At 42.3% G+C, this 19,996-nt stretch overlaps 1 protein-coding gene across 3 annotated transcripts in view; it reads right to left on the bottom strand.

The window, feature by feature from the left end:
- The window catches only part of Il1rap (interleukin 1 receptor accessory protein), a 152,441-nt gene extending 133,908 nt beyond the window's left edge, over positions 1-18,533 (bottom strand). For all 3 annotated transcript variants that reach the window (XM_021184928.3, XM_021184929.3, XM_029470628.2), the window contains exon 1: positions 18,381-18,533. The gene's annotated coding sequence lies outside the window, so the exon portion shown is untranslated. The remainder of the gene's footprint in view (positions 1-18,380) is intronic.
- Between the last annotated feature and the right edge of the window lie 1,463 nt (positions 18,534-19,996).

Here is a 19,996-nt window from a genome sequence, read left to right as displayed (position 1 = left end):
ATTTCAATTATTTCCCCATTAAGAGCATTTTGATTAGTTTTTTTTTTAAATCCCCTTTTATACATACCACACTAAGGCTTATTTTCCTTTAAAACAAAAGCACTAATAGCATTCTACAATGTCACACAGTAAATAGCTGAAATGAGCCTGTTGGCCAAGGATGGTAATGTCTGAATGAAGAGGAAAGGAGGCCCCACATAATGAAAGGCATGAGTCTTCCCTCCCAGAGACAGTAGCAATGGCTGCATAGCATCAGCTACCAATAAGTGCCCAGTAGCCAACAACTAGACACACCAACCTTTAGCCAACAAACTAGAACGCAACAGTGTGAAAAAATAAAATCTGCTGCTTCTCATTCTAACTTAGTTATCTGGGTTCCCTTGCTGAAGCAGAGAAGGAGCAAACTAATGAAAAGACATTTACAAGTAGACATCTTCATAAGGAAAACCAACCTATTTATAAAGAAAAGAGCTTGGAGAAAACAGGAGGAAGAGGAGGAGGAGGAGGAGAGAGGAGGGTTGCTGGTGCAGGCTGAAAGGGTCAAGATCCAGGTTCAGCAAGAAGCCTTGTCTCAAGGAATATCCTCCTCTGGACTCTGCAGGTATGTGTACTTGTGCACACACTACTTACACATATGTATGCACATGCATGCTATACATACATAAAAATAATAATTTTGACAGAAAAGGATAAAAATATATATTAAAAAAAAACAAAGAGAGCCAAAGGTATACGAGTTTATAAGAGTTTATGACCGTTTACTGTTAAGGTTTTATGTGTTTTTGTATGTCCTGGTGATATTAAATACAATGTTAAAGAATAATGGGTTTTAAAAATTGTGAATCAGAAGTATCAACAAATGCACGGTTTCTCGGGAAACATGCTGCAAGACTGCAGTATAGCACAGAACACACTTTAGAAAAAATGCCCTGTCTTGATTGATACAAGATCCACAATCTAGGTGGCCTGAGAAAGACACTGGCTGGACCACCTGCCACAAAGGACAGGGGAACAAAAGAGTGAACTCACTAGACTGATCCTAAATCAGTGAGTGGCTAGAAAGAATCAGAGTTACAGTGTAAGGCACGTGGATTTTATGCCCTCCCAGGACTTGAGTAATGAAGTAATGAGTAATGAGTAATGAGTAATGAGTAATGAAGCTTAGCTTTCCTTAACACCCTATGACCTGCAATGCCCACAGACTTCGTTTGCAGAAAACTTGATTCCCCCCCACACACACACACACACTGTGATCAGAAGTATGAATGTGAGTAGCTCTGGGGAGGAGCTAAGCCTAAGTCATTGTGCTTTGCTTTTCTGATGAAAAACCCAAAAGACAGAAAGAGACATCTGTCGACTTCTGTGCTCACGGAGCGAGAGGGAGGAAAATATATCCTATATATTTCTGATGGGCAAACAAAGCTTTACATATATGCAGTAAGCAAGTCTTGCTAGCAGATTCTTGTGGCCACCAACCTTCCTTAGTCATCGTCAAGCAACTTTTATAAAAGAGACTCAGTCTTTCTCTAAGTCACGGTCATGCTAAATTAAAGGCAGTGCATGTGAATGGACACTGCTAAGGAGACAGGAAGCATAGGTTCCTCGCTCTGAGAACCACTAGACAGAGACCTCGGGATGGTTTTGAAATGAACAAACTGAACATAATTGTCTTTAAAACTTTCCAGAGGCTCTCAGTCTGGTTTGTAACTGGCTATCAGCAGACAGAGAGAAGGTAAACAGGGTTATCCTTGTGGCGAGCTCTGCTGAATGGATGTCCTCTTGAGTCTTCTGTTACAACAAAGGCTTTCAGAGAATTACTTAGAACAGTGCTCTCCGGTTCCCAAGCTTGCATCCTGTAATTTGCTGTTATTTTGTTTCATTTCCTGACCCTTCTTATCTACCAAGATAGCTCCTGGAAAATCAGTAAGGACCTCAGAAGTCAATAATGTCATTGGGAACATTGTTGGGACACAGAAGTCGAGACAGGTAAGATGCCTTTCAGGATGCTGATAAATTTCGAGTAGAAATGTGAGGATGTCTTTTGATTCTCAGTTCAGGCCTTTCTCAGATGATGAAACCATGCTTCCTCCAAAAAAACTCTGTGAAATGTCCCCTAAAAATAACGTGCCATTTAGATGCCAAGAAAGATTTATTTCTAAACAAGCAAGGGTCCTGCATTAAAAGAGAGAGAGAGAGAGCTTCCGGGCTCCCACTAAGCAAGCTGCTGAAGAAGCTGAAGCGTCTTTCTCTCCCATCACACAGTTAAGATTTATGGCGCACATGGGAAATCTTGGCCAAACTTCCTACAGGCAGCTCTGAACAGATCCCCATGGACTTCCCGCAGCTAGCAAGTTTGTAACATTTTTATTTATTGGCAACAGTTGGACTGACCTAACTGAAGCTATCTGAGCATGCTGGGGCTCCCTGATAAGGGATAGAAATGCATAGTTTTGAGATCCCCCAGTGTGATTAGACTTGAACAAAACATCCTGAGATGGCCTATCTCATCTGATGAAGCTGTAGTGGCTCGTGAAGCATCTGTAAGTATGATGGGCCAGATCACCTTATGTAACTCAGAGGCACTGACCATCCAACTCTCAGAGAAATATTCCTTCCGTCGAGAGTCAAGAGTGAATAAACTGAATTCTGACATTAGGGGATTATCATTTTTGAATAGCAGAGCTTTGGAGCCGATAATAAAGCAACTGAAAAGGCTGAAAGAAAACAGGGTGAAGACGGAGGCTATATCCCTGACACCCTGGCTTGCTAGCAGCTTGCCTTTGAAATGACAAGAAGAAGAAACCTCTCTGAAAGACACTTTTTCATCTCTTGCCAGCTGCAAAGGGGGATATTTTTTCAGGGGGTGCTTGTCTGGTCTGATTGGAACATGTGTCTGGGTGTGCCACTGTTCCTTCAAGGGCTTTGCCCTAGGCAAGGCTGCAGTCAAGAATACAAAATGAAAGAAAGAAAGAAAGAAAGAAAGAAAGAAAGAAAGAAAGAAAGAAAGAAAGAAAGAAAGGAAGGAAGATAGGAAGAAAGGAAGGAAGGAAGGAAGGAAGGAAGGAAGGAAGAAAGAAAGAAAGAAAGAAAGAAAGAAAGAAAGAAAGAAAGAAAGAAAGAAAGAAAGAAAGAAAGAAAGAAAAGAAAAGAAAAGAAAAGAAAGTCAGTCCAGAGCGGGCAGCCAGTGGGTGGCTTTCCTACACGGATGTGCACTTCCCACGTGCTCTGGTCACAGACAGGACTGGGCTGGTCAGGGGGCCTGACGGAACCGTGCCAGGCCCAGACACAGTCCTCCATTCTGACAGGCTGTGCTGCCAAGTGAGAAGGAGCAGCATCCTTCCTCATCCTAAGTCCCCTTCTTAAATTGAGTAGTTGTTCCAAACAGGGCAGCACAGCGGGGGAGCGAGGGGGAGGCTTCTCTAGTTGGTATTAATTATAACAAGGGGAAACCTTTATTCCCAATATAAAGTTTCTAAGTGAATTCAAGACAGACTCTCCATCCCGGAAAGACACTTAAATGTCATTTTGATTCAGACTCTTTTGTTTTTCCCCCCAATATTCAAATTTTCCTCTAAAGTCCTTGCCAAGTTGCTGTTTAGGCTCTCTTTAACATCTGTTGTGATAGAGAACCAGTTACTGACCTCATTTTCACACGGCCTTCTCTCTAACGAAGTGTTAATATATGGAGCTGGTTCCGGGTCCTCTGTCACTGTGTGACTGTGTGTAACTACCCTGCTTGAGATCTCTGCAACAAGGTCAGACAACAGAAACATCTGGATCTAGCTATCAACACAGAATTTTCGTATCTCCACAAAGCTCATTTTCCAAACCGGAGGAACCAGGCCTCTCCAACCCCAAGGATGAGAAAAACATACCCTGGATATGGAAATGTCATTAAAATGTCAGGAATCCATTAAGTTATCTCCCATGGGGTTGGAGTCTCAAAGAAAACTGATAAAGAGGGGGGAAAAAAAGAAAGCAGTAGGAGGCCAGAAGTGCTAAGGGCCAGTGGGGCTGGCTCAGCCCCCTGTGAATTTCTAGGAAACTTGTCAGACACGCCAGCCTATTAACTATGTCTCTATTACAAAATGCTCAGGCATAAGCAGAAGAAAACTACAGAGGACCCTGGAGATGCGGGGTAAAGCTTAGTGCCCTGCAGCAAGGTTGAGGGCTTCAAGACTGGCTATAGTGCCACACAGAGCCAGCATCTCTTCCACAGATATTCAAGCTATGCAGCCATGCTAAGCCTCGGTCTAAGCAAGATAAATAGTCAGGGAAGTTCCTCATCATAGTGTTGGGGTGTGTGTGTGTGTGTTCATGAGTGAGTGTGTATAGCTTGTTTAGCACCTGGCACAGAGTCAGCACTCAGTCATTGGTGCTAGTGTTAATATTTTTTTTCTTATCACGATGAGAAGGCTAATCTTTGTTCCTACATATTTCCCCAAACACTGTAATAAATATAAGGAGTTGGAAACCCATGTATAATAGTGGGACTATAAGTCTTCTGTGAGTACTGAGCCAAGAGAAAAAGCACATTGCATTAAGAGTACCTATATGAGACCTTGGAAGGCTAGTTATGAATAGGTTTGGCTGGTTCTGAATGGGGCATATTCCTCAATAGTTTATTTGCAATGCCAGACACTGAGTCTTTCGACCCTAGCAATCTAGTCTTCCCTGAGATATACTCCACACAATGGCACTTGTGCAAGCTTGCTTTCTGCACACTTCCTCGAGTTCCCTGAAGTTCCACACTTCTGTCATTAGCAACAGAAAGAGCGGACCGACCGTATGGGCACCTCCAATATTTTTGTGCTAGACTTCTCTACACTGAGTGGTGATCCCAGGTCATCTAATCTCTAACTTCTTGGCTCTCGGGCAATGTGGCACTGGATGTTAAGTATCTGTTTTAAATGAGTCAAGGCAAATGAGTAAGTTCAGCTGCATCTTGACCCGTAGGAAGCCAGCAAATACAAATTGTAAATACTCAAAGGGTGTGCCCTAGAAGTGCTGACTGGGAAGACTTAGGAAATGGCCCAGTGGAGGATGTGCACACCAGGGCATCTGAGCACTTGCTAGGTAACACATTGGAACAGACACTTTCTCCTTTACCTCGCCTTTGATGGAATCTTTTAAAACGATACAGGGGAGGCGAAGGAGCAGTGCCACTTGGGATACTGGAAACCTGCTGTTTCAGTGGGAAGGGACCTTGAAAGTGACCATATCTAAGTGCTATAGATGCCTTTAGAACAGGGACACAACATAACCAATGATGTGTTCCAACAACGCTGTTGGACAGGGGTGGTGAGAGATGGAAGGTTAGCAAGGAAGGATGCTCATGGAACATGCAGAACTCCAACAAATATGATGCAATTACCAAGGGCTGAGTGGCCACTTGATAGTCATTTCAACCTCTGAGCTACAGTGTTCTCATGTCCAAATGAGAACAAACTGACCTGACAGAGCTGTGATCAAGTCAAGTGGCATAATAGACACACAAGCATCTTGTAAATTGCTAGGCTCTTGGCTATGCAACAGAAAATGCTCCTTCTGCCACTTAGAAAAGCCAAAAAAACGCATTGGGTTGCTGATGCAAAGAAGCAACTTTCTTTATGGAATTTGTCCACTCAAGATGATAATAACATGGTCACAATCAAGCCAGCATTCCACTATGTGCACATTTCGGCTCTTCACACGTGAGAGAACAACATCTTTTGGACTTGTGAAGAAGGTACATAGCTATAGATTTATGTCATTATAGTTGAGGATACTGGTTGAAGTCACTGTGGCTCACAATGGGCTGTGTCCTACAGCACCCTGGAGCAGTGTCCTTAATGCCTTTGGAGCACACCAGCTGAGCACATCACTGGTCACTGCTGGCTCACTTTCTAAATGGAAACCACATCAACTGTTCCTCTGATGCCTGCAAGATATGACCCTTCAAGTCGGAAGGTAGGCAGGTATGACCCTGCAAGGCTCTGAACACCAGCCCCTTCTGTGGGTAACAGATTATTAGGGTAACAGAGAGAGAATAATCATGGCTTCCACACCATCTTCCTCTTCACTAGCTTTGCTTTGCCAGTGCTGCCTTGGCATACCTTCTTGTACCAATTCTTTCACCAAGTCCTTGTTTAGAGACTTCTATTGTGTCCCTGTGGTCCCCTTTTGTGGCCATTTATTACCCTTTCCACATAATTGGATCCTCTACCGTGTGTGTGTGTGTGTGTGTGTGTGTGTGTGTGTGTGTGTTGTTCCTCAAAGAAAATCATCAAACTAGGTTCCTTAAGACACCAGGGTTTTCCTTACTATATGAGAGAGGACAGAGACTTCTCCTTTGAATCATGTCATAAAGCAACAACAAAGAGAGTGCAAATGCTATTGGTCCAAATCTTCAGGAACTCCAGATTCCAGAAATGCATGTCTTGTTTTTCATTCATTCTTCAGTTTTAAGTATTCTCGTACAGCAACTCAAAATGAGCTGCGTGTACATAATCACCACCTCAGCTTCTAACAAAGACTTAAACAAATGCATCTACCTAACAGCACTGGGCTCAATACATTAGCTGCTCCTCAAGCACACACACACACACACACACACACACACAGAGAGAGAGAGAGAGAGAGAGAGAGAGAGAGAGAGAGAGAGAGAGAGAGAGAGAGATACACTTCCAAGCAAAGAAAATCTTCTGGACTTAGCTTTGTCTCATTTCTCTGTCAAACATCTCTTCATTACAGGGTGAGCTCCCCTGGTGCTGCTAGTCTGCACAGATTGTCTTTAAGAAAAATAAAGCAAATTAAATGTAAGAGATATCTGATTTTATTTATAATCAAAGCCCATAATGCATATGTGGAGGTAACAATAGCAATGATGTGTTGTTTTGGTTTGGTTATTAGTTAGTTAGATAGTTAGTTAGTTAGTTTCTAAATCAGGTATACAACTAAAATTTAAAGTCTTTGCAGCAGTGGTTACACAGGGTACTGAATCCAAAGCCTTGGGCACAGCTCCCAGCACACAGACTTGGATCAGCCTTAGGTTCTACATTTGCAACTCCATAAACTGACCTCCATAAGTCTATCTGGAGAAGTCTTATACATGCACAGCTTTTTTGCCTTATGACTCAAGATGCCCTGCAGTCAGTGCTAGAATACAAAATAACTTTCCAGCTTGGCAGAACCAGTCCAGAGAATGATAGGTGAGATTAGAAGCAATGTCTACAGGTCTCAACACATCTTTTGCTCCCATGCAACCCCAGAACCTGTCTGTTCTTCCAATAACATGGCTTTTCAGAACCCACAAGGCATGTTTGCTCTGAGCAAGATGCCAGAGTGGGCCCAGAAATAAAATTAACATCACTGATTATGAACGGATATTTGGCTCTAATTTTTGAAGGGGAGCAATTAAAACAAGCACAACTGAAAAATTCCCTGTGTACATAAGCATATGCATGTTATTTTAGTCCAAAAACATAATAACAACAGCAAAACTAGACTGAGTACTAATTGAATTCTTTATAACGTGTATTTTATTTAATCTCCAAAATGGCCAAGAACACAGATGAGGGAGCACACTTAGAGAGATGAAGTAATTTTACCAATCCCAGGGTGCTGCTGTGTGATTCCCTTACCCAGATTATCTCAGCCCAAAGCCCAGGATCTTAATCACTAAATGCTAATGAAGAGATGTAATCTCAAAGAACAGACCACATATTGATTCCTAGATTAAACACACTTATTGAATTATTTCTCTTAAATTAAGCAACAGAGAGTAGGCGGGACAAATATTAAGGTCATCTCTAACACAGTAAGGGATAGGGTCATTGTACAGGCTTGACCAGTGATCAATTCTACAAGGTTGGACCTTCATTCCTCTTCTGCAGAATGTTAGCTATAACTATACCTGCCTCATCGGGTAATTCTAAGCTTTTAAAAAATGAATATCTATAAGTCACATGAAAGAGTACCTGGCATGTATTGCCAAACTATTTGAAACTCATATTAAGATGCAATAATGAAACTGTATATGTACAGGCCCATAAGGCTCCCCAAGGAAATTGCCTGCAAGCCACTTCTAGACAAGGGTAGGAACTGTTTAAACTCATGGAGTCAGTGTAAAGAGACTCATCTTAAGTGGAATTTTAGATTCCCACTCTTCAGCACAGCAGGGTTCAAAGCCTGGTAGTTGAAGATTTACAAGGAAATGATCCTAGCCTCAATGTTTTGGGGGAATTGATTACATAAACCTCCTACACAGGACTGTAAAATTCCCAGCTGAGTTGAATTGAGCAACATGAAACGTTTCCTTCACTACTTAACGCACTTGGAAAGGAGGTTGATTCATTACAGGAAAACCAAAGGAACCCAGTTTTGCCTATTTTACCTGTTTTCTTTTTCTTTTAAAATGTTCTAATGAGAACTAGAGTCTTTCTCTAGAACTAAATTGTCTTTCTCATCTGCTCACAGCTGCTCGTGCCAGGTCAGGCTGGTTTATCAGCTTCTCAGGTGAATCACTTGCTTGGCTTCATTCCCCGTTAAACTCCCTGCCCTACCCTGTGTTGACATTCCATAGTCCTTCATGGGATATCCAGGCTCCTTACTACTGCAGCTGGGCGGATCTATTCTTACCCCGACTACCACAAAACTTTATTTCCAGATGTCTCCATAACCCAACCCTCACCTCAGCAATAACCTCAGGTGTATCTTGGCTTCTTCACAGCCTTTTCTGACTACCTCATTGAAAATTGTCCTCATTCTTCTTGTTTTGCTTTCATCTCTTGTAAACTACTTTCCTCTCTATTAAATCATTTTAGATAGATAGATAGATAACTCTTTAATTTTCCTCCCAGATTGATACTATTGCATTCAAACAAGAAAGTATTTATTGCCTTTGTTTGCAGTGGCAGATTTAGACAACTCAAAAAGATATGGCTGATCAGATTTATATATATATATATATATATATATACATATATATATATATACACAGACACATGCATATGTCATATGTCATCATTAAGGATTCTAAATAAAATCATCAACATATCTGCCTATATTAATGTATACATACATACATACACACACACTATATATATGCATATATATACAACATATATATATACACATATATACACAATATATGTACATGTTTATATTTGTATATACATATATATGTGTGTATACATGTACCAAATAGTTTCAGTATTATATATACACATATACCACTTATTTTCTTATCCAGTTCTAGATATTTCTTTATACCTCTTGGGGACAAATAATCATATTGGCATCTACCCATATACTTGTTTGTTCATCACTGAGTCATGACTGGGAAACATCTCTAGACATATTTCTAGCCTCCTCCAATGTGATAGTAAACACATGCGCGTGACGATGTATATTTTGCTTTCAAGTGAGGCTGGAACAAAAATAAACAGTAGACTAAATAAATACAATGATTAAATAATGTGTGGAGATTTGATAGACAAACCTAGGGCATAAATGGAATATGCTGGCTATAAATTTATAGATAAGAGACCTAAGTCTAAACAGGCTAAGCATACAGCGTCTAAGACTTGAATCTTATCCTGATTCCAATGGCTCCAACTTTTCAACAACTGTTTCAATTCAAGTCCTTTCTCCATCAGTCACACTCTGCAATTGTAAAACTAAAGTCAAACTTTCCAGAGAAGCGTCGCTTTATGTGTGCTGTCATTCTTGATTCATAGTCATTTCCAAAACTTGACTGAACTTATTTTAATAAAAACTAATATTCTCTCATGAACAATTTTGAGAAGCTCAAAAAGGGTACATTCATAATTCTAGAAACAAAAGAGAAGGCAAAGATTTCAGAATTATATATATATCATATTTATTATTATGTTATATTCATATTTGTATTATATTTTAATTATATATTATCTATTATATTATGTATAAATATAATATATAATTATATAGGATTATATATATTGCAAACTATTATGGAGATACTGAGTTTGCTTTATATTTTTAAGGCTCTATTTTTACCTCCAAAACAGCAAATGTGTATATGCCTCACTCAGCTGACTCCTTTTCTTCTCATCTGCAAACCTGGATGTTAGAGCATGGAGGAGTCTGTAGTCAGAAAAACTAACGTGGATCCATATTCCCCCAGACACAGAGGTCCCTTTATGGATCCGTAGTGCCATGACTCTTACTAAAGCCTGCCAAGTGTCTGCGACTGTGACGCCCCACAGACTATGATGTGCAGGCACCTTTGTTGGAAGAATAAAGCTCTGCTCTCAGCCTTGCACACTCTCGCCTACACCTTACTCTACAGCCATACATTCAAAGCAGCTACCTAAGAAAGTGTTCTGTCCACATCTTGTTCTTCAGTTTCCAATAGCAGACCTACAGAAGAAATCCATGCTACGCTGGTGGGCTGACTGGCTGGACATTGGGAGGAATATGGTGTTGGTCATGCATTAAGAGGTACAAAGGAAGATGACCCAAGGCTCTGCTCCAATGTTTACTGCACCCAAAGGCCTTAGCAGATGTTTAGTCTTTTTAAGACTGGGAATAAAACAAGTGAGCAAAGTCCAATTCAATTACCAAAGAGCTTTCAATTTTACATAATAATAATTTTATATCTATGTGCATATATAAATGTCATAACAAATATTACTAAATTGAAATGAAATATATAAACAAAAACTGTTGGTATTTGAACACAAAGCATCTTTTATTGTCTTATCTAATATCCACATGGACATGCCTGGGAGATATTATCACTGCTATTGATCATGACAAAGGCCAATGAGCTCATGCAACAGGCTTTTAACAAATCACTGCATATGAATGATGCCTACCAAACACATGACAATATAGGTGGGTTTTATTATCCTATTGTAGAAATGACAGTGATGATAAGCCAGAAGCAGAGCAAATAACCTCTCCAAAGTCAATTCCAGAAAGGTCATCTGATGTCTAAGCCACCTGTGTCACAGAGCCACAATTTAAGTCACAATAGCTTCCAACAATAACTGGCTTAAAGGATTTTGCTGTCAATGAAAAGAACATCTTCGGATACCTGAATTTATAACGTGCTTTCTTCTCTTTTCTGTTCACTTTGAAATTGATTGAGAGACTAATGAATGAGCGAAATCCTAAGGACAGCTGACAGGTTCCTCTCAGGTAGAAAGGAGAAGCACCTGCTGGACGGAAGCTAGAACAAAAGGATTGCCTGTCCTTAGGCACAACTGAGGCCAGTTACATAAAGAATAGCGGGAGATGGGTTTGCCACCAGCTTTAGAAATCATAAGATCCATGCTCACTGCAGTGGCCCACTTCCATGGAAACTTCTTTCACTCAGGGCTATGTACTTGACACTTGACAGAACCCTCGGGGTCAGGACAAGCAAGACTGGACTTCCTTTACTGTTCACTGAAAAAAATCCTTTATTAGAAAGAAATGTAATATGCTCCCCATCCCTGCGGTAGTGATGTCTTTACTTCTTAGAGTCTGTGACTCTTTATCACGCCTCTGATCTTTTTTTTTTTTTTGGGATGTGTGTTCTAAGATGTGGAAGTGACTCGATTCTGTGACCAGCATACCTTACAGTCTTTTTTTTTTAATATTTTTATTACATATTTTCCTCAATTACATTTCCAATGCTATCCCAAAAGTCCCCCATAGCACCCCCCACTTCCCTACCCACCCATTCCCATTCTTTTGGCCCTGGCATTCCCCTATATTGGGGCATATAAAGTTTGCAAGTCCAATGGGCCTCTCTTTCCATTGATGGCCGACTAGGCCATCTTTCGATACATATGCAGCTAGAGACAAGAGCTCCGGGGTTCTGGTTAGTACATCATGTTGTTCCAACAATAGGGTTGCAGATCCCTTTAGCTCCTTGGGTACTTTCTTTAGCTTCTCCATTGGGAGCCCTGTGATACATCCAATAGCTGACTGTGAACATCCACTCCTGTGTTTGCTAGGCCCCGGCATCGTCTCACAAGAGACAGCTATATTTGGGTCCTTTCAGCAAAATCTTGCTAGTGTATGCAATGGTGTCAGCATTTAGAAGCTGATTATGGGATGGATCCCTGGATAGGGCAGTCTCTAAATGGTCCATCCTTTCATCACAGCTACGAACTTTGTCTCTGTAACTCCTTCCCTGGGTGTTTTGTTCCCAATTCTAAGAAGGTGCACAGTGTCCACACTTTGGTCTTCATTCTTCTTGAGTTTCACGCGTTGTATCTTATATCTTGGGTATCCTAAGTTTTGGGCTAATATCCACTTATCAGTGAATACATATTGTGTGAGTTCTTTTGTGATTGTGTTACTTCACTCAAGATGATGCCCTCCAGGTCTGATCTTATAACAACATTTTTAAAAATTTTAAATAATTTGTTTTATAGAAGCAACACTTAAAATAAGCAATTCTGTGATAGAGTGGAAGGAAGCTAATTAGGGGCCTATAGCATCTACTATTGATCTATCAATCATTCAGTTTATCTCTTGTTTGGACAAGGCATTGTGCTATGCACTGGGTAGAATACATATTGATCAGGGACAGAGGGAAAGTATGTGATTAGCCCACAGCTTTCAATATGAAAACACATATACAAGGTGACATGAGCACTTAAGTGGGATTTTGTGAGCTGGGTTGAATTGGGAAAGGATCTGGAAGGAAAGAGGACAGTAAAAGCAGCAAGACTACAGCGGAGGGCACAATAGGGGGAACTACAAAAGCAGCTATATAGGCCTACAGACTCTACAATGCAACATCTAATAAATGTAGCAAAGTAGACCAAAGACCTTGGACTGTAGCATGTTCTGATCTTTGCAGGCCACATAAGTTTGGTCCAATCTGTATGCTTCTCTACATTTCTTTTCCTTCACTTGAAAAAGTGATACAATTTTAGATAAATGAACAGATACATAGATGATAATAAATATGCAGTGATAATAGATAGATGATAGATAGATAGGTAGATATGTGATAGGTGATTGACAGCCATATTTACATAAAGATATAATAGTTATAAATACAATAATTATTTTGTGCCTAAAAGAAAAGATAAGATTACATGTAAATGCTTATTTCTCTTGCTTTTTCTTTTTTGGTAGGAAAATAAATTTGAGCATCAGACAAAGTATTTTCTCTTTAGTTCCTTTTCCCCCACTACTTTATATTTGAGAAGAAGGAGGAAGAGGAGGAGGAGAAGGAAGAGGAGGAGGAAGAAGAAACTAAACAAAACAAAAAGCCATATAATTATAGAATTCGAGAGTTGAACTGATTCTAAAGAAGGGGTGAAGTGTGACATGGAAGAATAAGCTTGGGGACTGGTTACTCATTTCTCTCACATTTAGGCCCCAAATGGGCTATGTAACATCAGGATTATAGTGTTGGTGTGTGGATGGGATGGGACACAAGTCTGAGTGCTGTTATACAACTCTAGTCCACAGTCAGAAAATTTAAGTTCCTCGTAGTTCTAAGATGAGATGAAATGATGGATGTCAGAAGCATTACTAGATTCCTGCTACATGGCATGGGCCATGAACCCCAGTGTCCTCAATACAGAACACACAGAATCGTTGCAGGGATTAGAATGTAGGAAAAACGTTCTGCACAAACCTCATAGGAGTGAATAAAAGATAGCTGCTACATATTGAAGACTACACTTTATCAGATTGATAAATGGAAGAAATTGTGAACAGAAAAGTTAGTGTTTATGGAATATTTCCCATTTAAAAAAATGTGCTGGGGTTGGGGAGATATCAAGAAAATCATCAGAAATTCAAGATCACTTTTGGCTGTAGGGCAAATTTGAAGCCTGCCTGGACTATATGAGTCTCTATATCAAAAAACAAGCAATCAAACAAATAAATAAAAGAAAGGAAGTAGAACGAGAGAGAGAGAGAGAGAGAGAGACAGAGAGACAGAGAGACAGAGACAGAGACAGAGAGAGATAGACAGAGACAGACAGAGAGAGAAAAACCCCTAGGAATCACTTGCTTCAGATACCAGTCAGAGCCTAGAACTCATGGTTGAGAAACTCTGCTAGCCACTCCATCATAACAGAGTACATAGTCTACATTACAAATAAATGAGCAAATGAGTAGCTAACCTGCATATATACTCCAAAATATCAAACACCAAGTGTTCTGTAACCTTCTTGTTCTTTGGTGCTTTTTTTTTTTTCTTTCCCCCTACAGAACAAATTCCAAAATGGGCACAGAGCACAGTAGGAGGCTCTCTTTAATATGTCACAAGCAAGGCAGCAATGACTCACTAGATCATACATCTGTGCCAAGGCCTGAAGAATTTGAGCAACAAATGAATCCATGTGTATGCTGAAGATAACCTTTTCATTTTCCCTCAGCCCCATCCTCTGAGTTCCTCTAGCAATGCTCTGCTTCCCTAACTATAGTACGTAAGATCTACCTTGGGGTATCTACTTTGGGGCAAGGATAGAAATGGGATCCCAAATGGCTAAACATTTCTCCTAGAAGTGCATTAATAAGCTTGCCCATTAGCTACAGAGGAGAGAAGCCTGACTCAGGAAGAATCTCCATTGGACAAATAGCTTCATTGATGTTGTTCATCTTCCTCTTCATGCCTGAAGCTATCAGTTCCTACAAGGAGGACTGAAACTCTAGAGCAGTGGTTACTGGTAATGGTGAAAATTGGTTCCCTCAAAATGCTGCCTTTTTGCTCTTGCAACCAACATACCTAATATGGAATCCTTAGTGGAGGAGTGGTTAGTTTTGGATGAGAAGGTGTACTGTATCGTTGCTTGGGGCCTGTGCTCTAGGACAAAACATCACTGGGGTAGAAGGCTTTGGTGCAGAGTTGCTGCTTACATCATGGCTAACAAGGACACACACACACACACACACACACACACACACACACACGGAAAAGCAACTGTTTTGCTGACATTTTCTTTTATCCTTTTATTCTCTCTAAGCCTCCATACCAAGGGATGTTGTTTGTATTCAGGGTGGGTCACCTCATTTGCAACTACTCCTCTCTGGGAATGCCCTCCCCTGCCACACACCCAAGTGTTTACTCACAAATCTAAGAGATTTTATGTTCTGTAAATTCGACAGTAAAGATTAAGCATCACATGTTCTCTCCATTCCCCTCTATCCCGAGAAGTGGTGAGAAAACCGGAGACCACTAGACCACCTGCGACGCTTGAACTTTATCACAGTGCTGGCAACCAATCACAGGAAGGCAGGAGGACGAAGGCATCCTGAACAGGGAGATCAGCCTGACATAACCACGGTCACTGTGTCTTGAGAGTATTTTTCCTCCTAGTGTCTGAAGGTGCATCCCATGAAATAGATGAGAAGGGAATGCTGCCTTCGAGAGCATCAGCGTAAACTCTACATGGAGTCAACTCCACAAACTCTATAGAGCCATGTTGAAGAATTGTTCTCTTAGCAAAGAAGTAAGCACTTTGTGACCTGAAATCACCAACCAAAGAAGGTCAATCTAAGAATGAAGACATGTTGTTCAAGTTCTGTGGGAGAGGTGTCAAGGTGTGACAGGGAAGGGCCTGAAGGAAACAGAAGGAGAACTCAAGGGCAGGAACTTGGCCCCTAGGACAGGAATTCATCAACCATGTGACCCCTGAAAACCTCTTGTTTCTTCAAATCTCACTTTAATTTTCTTTCTCAGGAATTGAGATAAGCTAAGAGAAGGTATGATTTAATGAGCAGTCCTCTACTGCACTCACTTGATATTATGCACAGAACTTCATCTTCACATGAGAGCTGAGCATAAGCATTGTTAAGTCATTTCAGAACTGGATAAAACAGAAGCTCCGACAATTGAAACAGTTTTCCCAGTAACACACAAGGGTGGTCAGATACGGAATTTGGAATTTAAAGTCAAGTAGCTTTGACCAAACCCCAGGATCTGCCACTATGATGAAGCCTGCCATGAGCATCCCCAAGGCCTATTGGAAGTAACAAGGAAAATAATGTGTGAGGAACACACTTGGAGATTTTAAAGTTCTACACACACACACACACACACACACACACAGAGAGAGAGAGAGAGAGACAGACACACAGTTTGGGTATAACAACATGTATCAGGAATGATAAAACTCAGTATGCTTTCTTCAAAAACCCAGAAGCAAAGAGACTTTGCCTTCAATGCCCATCCCAAGCCCTTGTTTGACCTCATTTTGAACAGTTCCCTTATCCCCACAAGTCCCTAGTTTCTAAGGCACACATTCAATCATATTGTGGCCACGTCACCACAATTCGAGCACAAGGAGTAAGGTGACAAACAGATGTGTCCCTGTCTTGTGGTAATGTCTGGTATGGCAGGTACCTACTGGACATCAGCAAACCCTCACCTCCTCTCAAGATGTGTCCCGCCCTTTCCCTGGAGTTCATCAATACTGCAGGCAAGTGCTGTGGACTGTGAAGGAAGGAGGCAGCCCCTTATAAATGCTAACTACTCGTTTCAGGGACTTGCACTGTGGCCAGTAGATGGTAGTAAATAATCGTGTGGATCAAAATAAAATCAATTGTCATGCAAGTCGGGTGGAGGTATCTATGGAAGCTGCTTCATTTTAAAAGACAAGTAACACAGGAAGGCTCATGTGAGCATATGTGTGTGCTTGGGTTTAAATAAAGCAAATTAGTATCCAGGAGAGACTGAACTTATCAATGTTACTGAACGATATACAAAAATCCCCTTGCTTCTTGATATTAGCTACAGAATATGAAGTAGAGATAGACCAAAGAGCAGGACTAGAAGGCTTGGCGCAATGGAAGGCATTGCTATAACTTCAAGCTTTTTCTCCTTGTCTTTTTTATCCTTTATCAAACATTAAAAACCTTCTTTGCCAATGCAGGATGCCTCCTATCAAGGCAGTTCCCAGGCTGGAGGCTTGACCTCAAAAAACGAGGAGGAATTTTGCATTGCTCAAACACCAAATGTTCAAGCGAGTCTACCTGTGGACCATGTTCAGAAAGCATAGAGAACTGCTCGGGCCTGCCAGGTAAAGATGACTGCCCCCAAACCTGAACACCAGAAGAGTTCCACCCACATGGTGGAGAGATAGGATTCCTGAGAATTTTTCTTTGACCTCCACACACATGTGCCTCATGTGCATGCACACACACACACACAGAGTCCTTTGACCTCCCCACACACGCACCACACATGTACCCACATACACACAAAATTGAATGCAAAAAATATTTTTAAATGCTCAAACTCTAAAGGGTAAATATCATTCTACTTCTAGATTTAAAAAAAAAAAAAGTCACACCAAGGTAGTAGAAAATAACCCTTCTCAAACCCTGTTAAGCCAATATCAGTACAGAGCAATATTTGCCAAAGTCGCCTGGCCAGGCACCACTCTGAACATGTCACTTGAACTGTTCTATTTCATCCTCCTAACTACCGCGAGGATTCACAGGGAACATTCTACTGTCCATTTTGCTACTTGAAATAGTCTCAGAAAGGTGAGCTAAACTGCCCAAATTTACACAGCCAACACAACGCAAAGGCACAGACAGAAGCTAACCTTTTCAGCTTATTGCTAACCATAGCTTATTGCATGGCAAAGCATCTAATGTTTTCCGTGGCGCCTTGGTTCACAATTTCACAATCAGTGGGTTTGCGGAGGGAAGGGAGCAACTGTCTCCTAATGGAAACAGCAGAAGTTCGCTTTAGTGTTTTTGATTTTCTCTTTAACTAGGCTTCCGTATTCCCAACTAGGACTTAGAGGTAGAAGGAGGCTTCAGGCACCAGCTTTTCTAAAGGACAGGCATCCCATGTCCTGTCCCACCCCCACCCCCCAAGGAAAACAGTTCCTGCTATCTCCAAGACTGGGAGAGTGGTGGCCAGCACCTGTGGTCTCTTCCTTCTTCCTGAACTCACTGCCTGGTAGAGACCCTAGGCAGGAACGTCCCTCAGAAGAAAAAAAAAAAAAAAAAAGCAGGTCAGGAAAGGAGCTAGCAAGGCTGCTTGCTGGCAGCCTCTCCCCAGGGCTGTCATAGCTGGGACTGCGAGCTACGATGTGATGGAGTGGGTGTGCTGGGACACAGCCTCCTGCTCGCCTCAAGCTTACAGCGGCACTCCTGAGAACCCTAGGCACAAGGACCCTGAAATAGATCCCTCAAAAGCCTGAGAACCCGCACAGCCCCGGGCGAAATAGGCCTCCAGTTTGCTAAGTTCGAACCCCGATCGCCCTACTAGTTAGTAGTGTGATTTGTTTAGCCTGGCCGCAATCTCGCTCCCTGTCTCAGTTTTGCTGTCTGTAAACCAGAAGGGTTGTGGAAGACGATCTACAAGAATTCCTACTACCCACTACCCGGAGTTACTGCGGCTGGCCATTTCAACCCAGCCCTCCCTGCAGAGCAAGACTCACCTTATCGGGCCAGCCCAGCAGGCTCGGCGACTGCGACCAGATGGATGCAGGGTGGCGGGCCACTGCCTCTTTCAGCGCCCTGGTCCAAGCCGAACCTAGGAAAGCCAGATGCTGGCAGCCTTCCCCGACTAGCCTCTTACTTTCCGCCGCACTTTCTTTTTCCCCCTCCGGAGCTCCTCCCCCGCCACCGCGCGATTGGCCCTGAGATCCAGTCACAAACTCCACCCACGCGGTGAATCGCGCTCCGCCCGCGATCAGGGCTTCCCAAGGCTGGGGTTGGGGCGGCACGCGGGGCAGTCCCGCCCGCCGCAAGGAGGAGCCGCGTGGGGCCCGCCCGCTGGCGGATGCCAGGCTGCGCTGGGTGCCACCGCGTGGGCCACTGGGGCTGGGGCGGAACGTGCAAGGAAGGGCTAGCCCTGCAGCCGGTTGGGCGCAAGACCAAATACTCAGAGCAGGTCCAGAGCCTCTGCACACCTAAGCGCACCGGTATGCTTCACGGAAGATCGCGGTCCTGCAACCCAAGTGGGTCCTAGCCTATGGTTCCTTTGGTCTGTGTAGTCACCTGTCACATACTAATGACCATGAGTCGATTAAGGCTGCACCCCAGAGAACCCACTATGTGTCGAGTTCCTAGAGCAACAGGAACCAGCAGCAGCACAGCCTTCTCCTTAGTCAGAAGCCCTATCTTGCTCTGCTAGAAGTAGGGGACACTGGAAAGGGAGCACCCATCATGACAGTAGGACATTATCAGTATCGTCCACTATCATAATCAGCCACTAGTATAATGAGAGGCAAAAAAGCTCGCATTCAGGACGAATAAGCTGACAAAGAAGAATGCATTGGTGACTGAATGGAATAATCGATTACAGAAGAAAATAATTTTCTATTCCTTCATTCTCCTATCTCCGGGTCCTTAGAAAAGCTTTAGCTGCCATCTCTACTATACACCGCAGTTATGTAATCATCTGAGGATCTGTATAATGGTCTTCCTTACGTCAGTTTCCTTGTTCAAAAGCCTCCTCGAGAGCAAGGCCCTTCAAACACGGTCCTCATTTCAGAGTATCCCCAAATAAGGCAATCTGCCAACCATACTTGTCTCTTCTCACAGGCCTTGCTCCTTGCCACCTCCTTGTCTGCCCTACCCTCAAACTACTTAACTGTGTCTTATTAATTTGTTTATTCGAGAAATTGAGTCCCAGATGACGCAATTAAGCAATGAGGAAAGGGGTGTAAAAGGAAAGGGCGTGTGCTTGGGAACAAAATAAGAGCCAAGAAATGTCAGCCTTCCTAAAGATGCTGGCTGTTCAAACCTTGCACACTTCCGTGACACGGTGGAGCGTTGGTTACATTTACTCTGCTGTAACCAAAACACCTGAAAGGCCAACTTAAGTGATGGAAGCAACTACTTTGACCCTTCTGCTCCAGTACCTTTGTGTTGCATTGTGGGAAGAGGAGAGGCTGATCAGTTTCTGCACCACCAGAAGCACAGGGAAGGAAGAAGGCAAGGGACCAGATAGAACTGTCACATCCGTGCTGCACCAACCTCCTTCCTCCAACTAGAGCTCGAACCTAAATTTCCGGACTCTCCCGAAACAGAGCAGTTATTCAACACACAA

The sequence above is a fragment of the Mus caroli genome, unplaced genomic scaffold (assembly GCF_978045245.1).
Source record: "Mus caroli unplaced genomic scaffold, Mus_caroli_1 scaffold_17, whole genome shotgun sequence".
NCBI classification, from domain to species: Eukaryota; Metazoa; Chordata; class Mammalia; order Rodentia; family Muridae; genus Mus; species Mus caroli.
The sequence above is the reverse complement of the archived record's forward strand: the minus strand, read 5'-3'. Positions and strand labels throughout refer to the sequence as shown.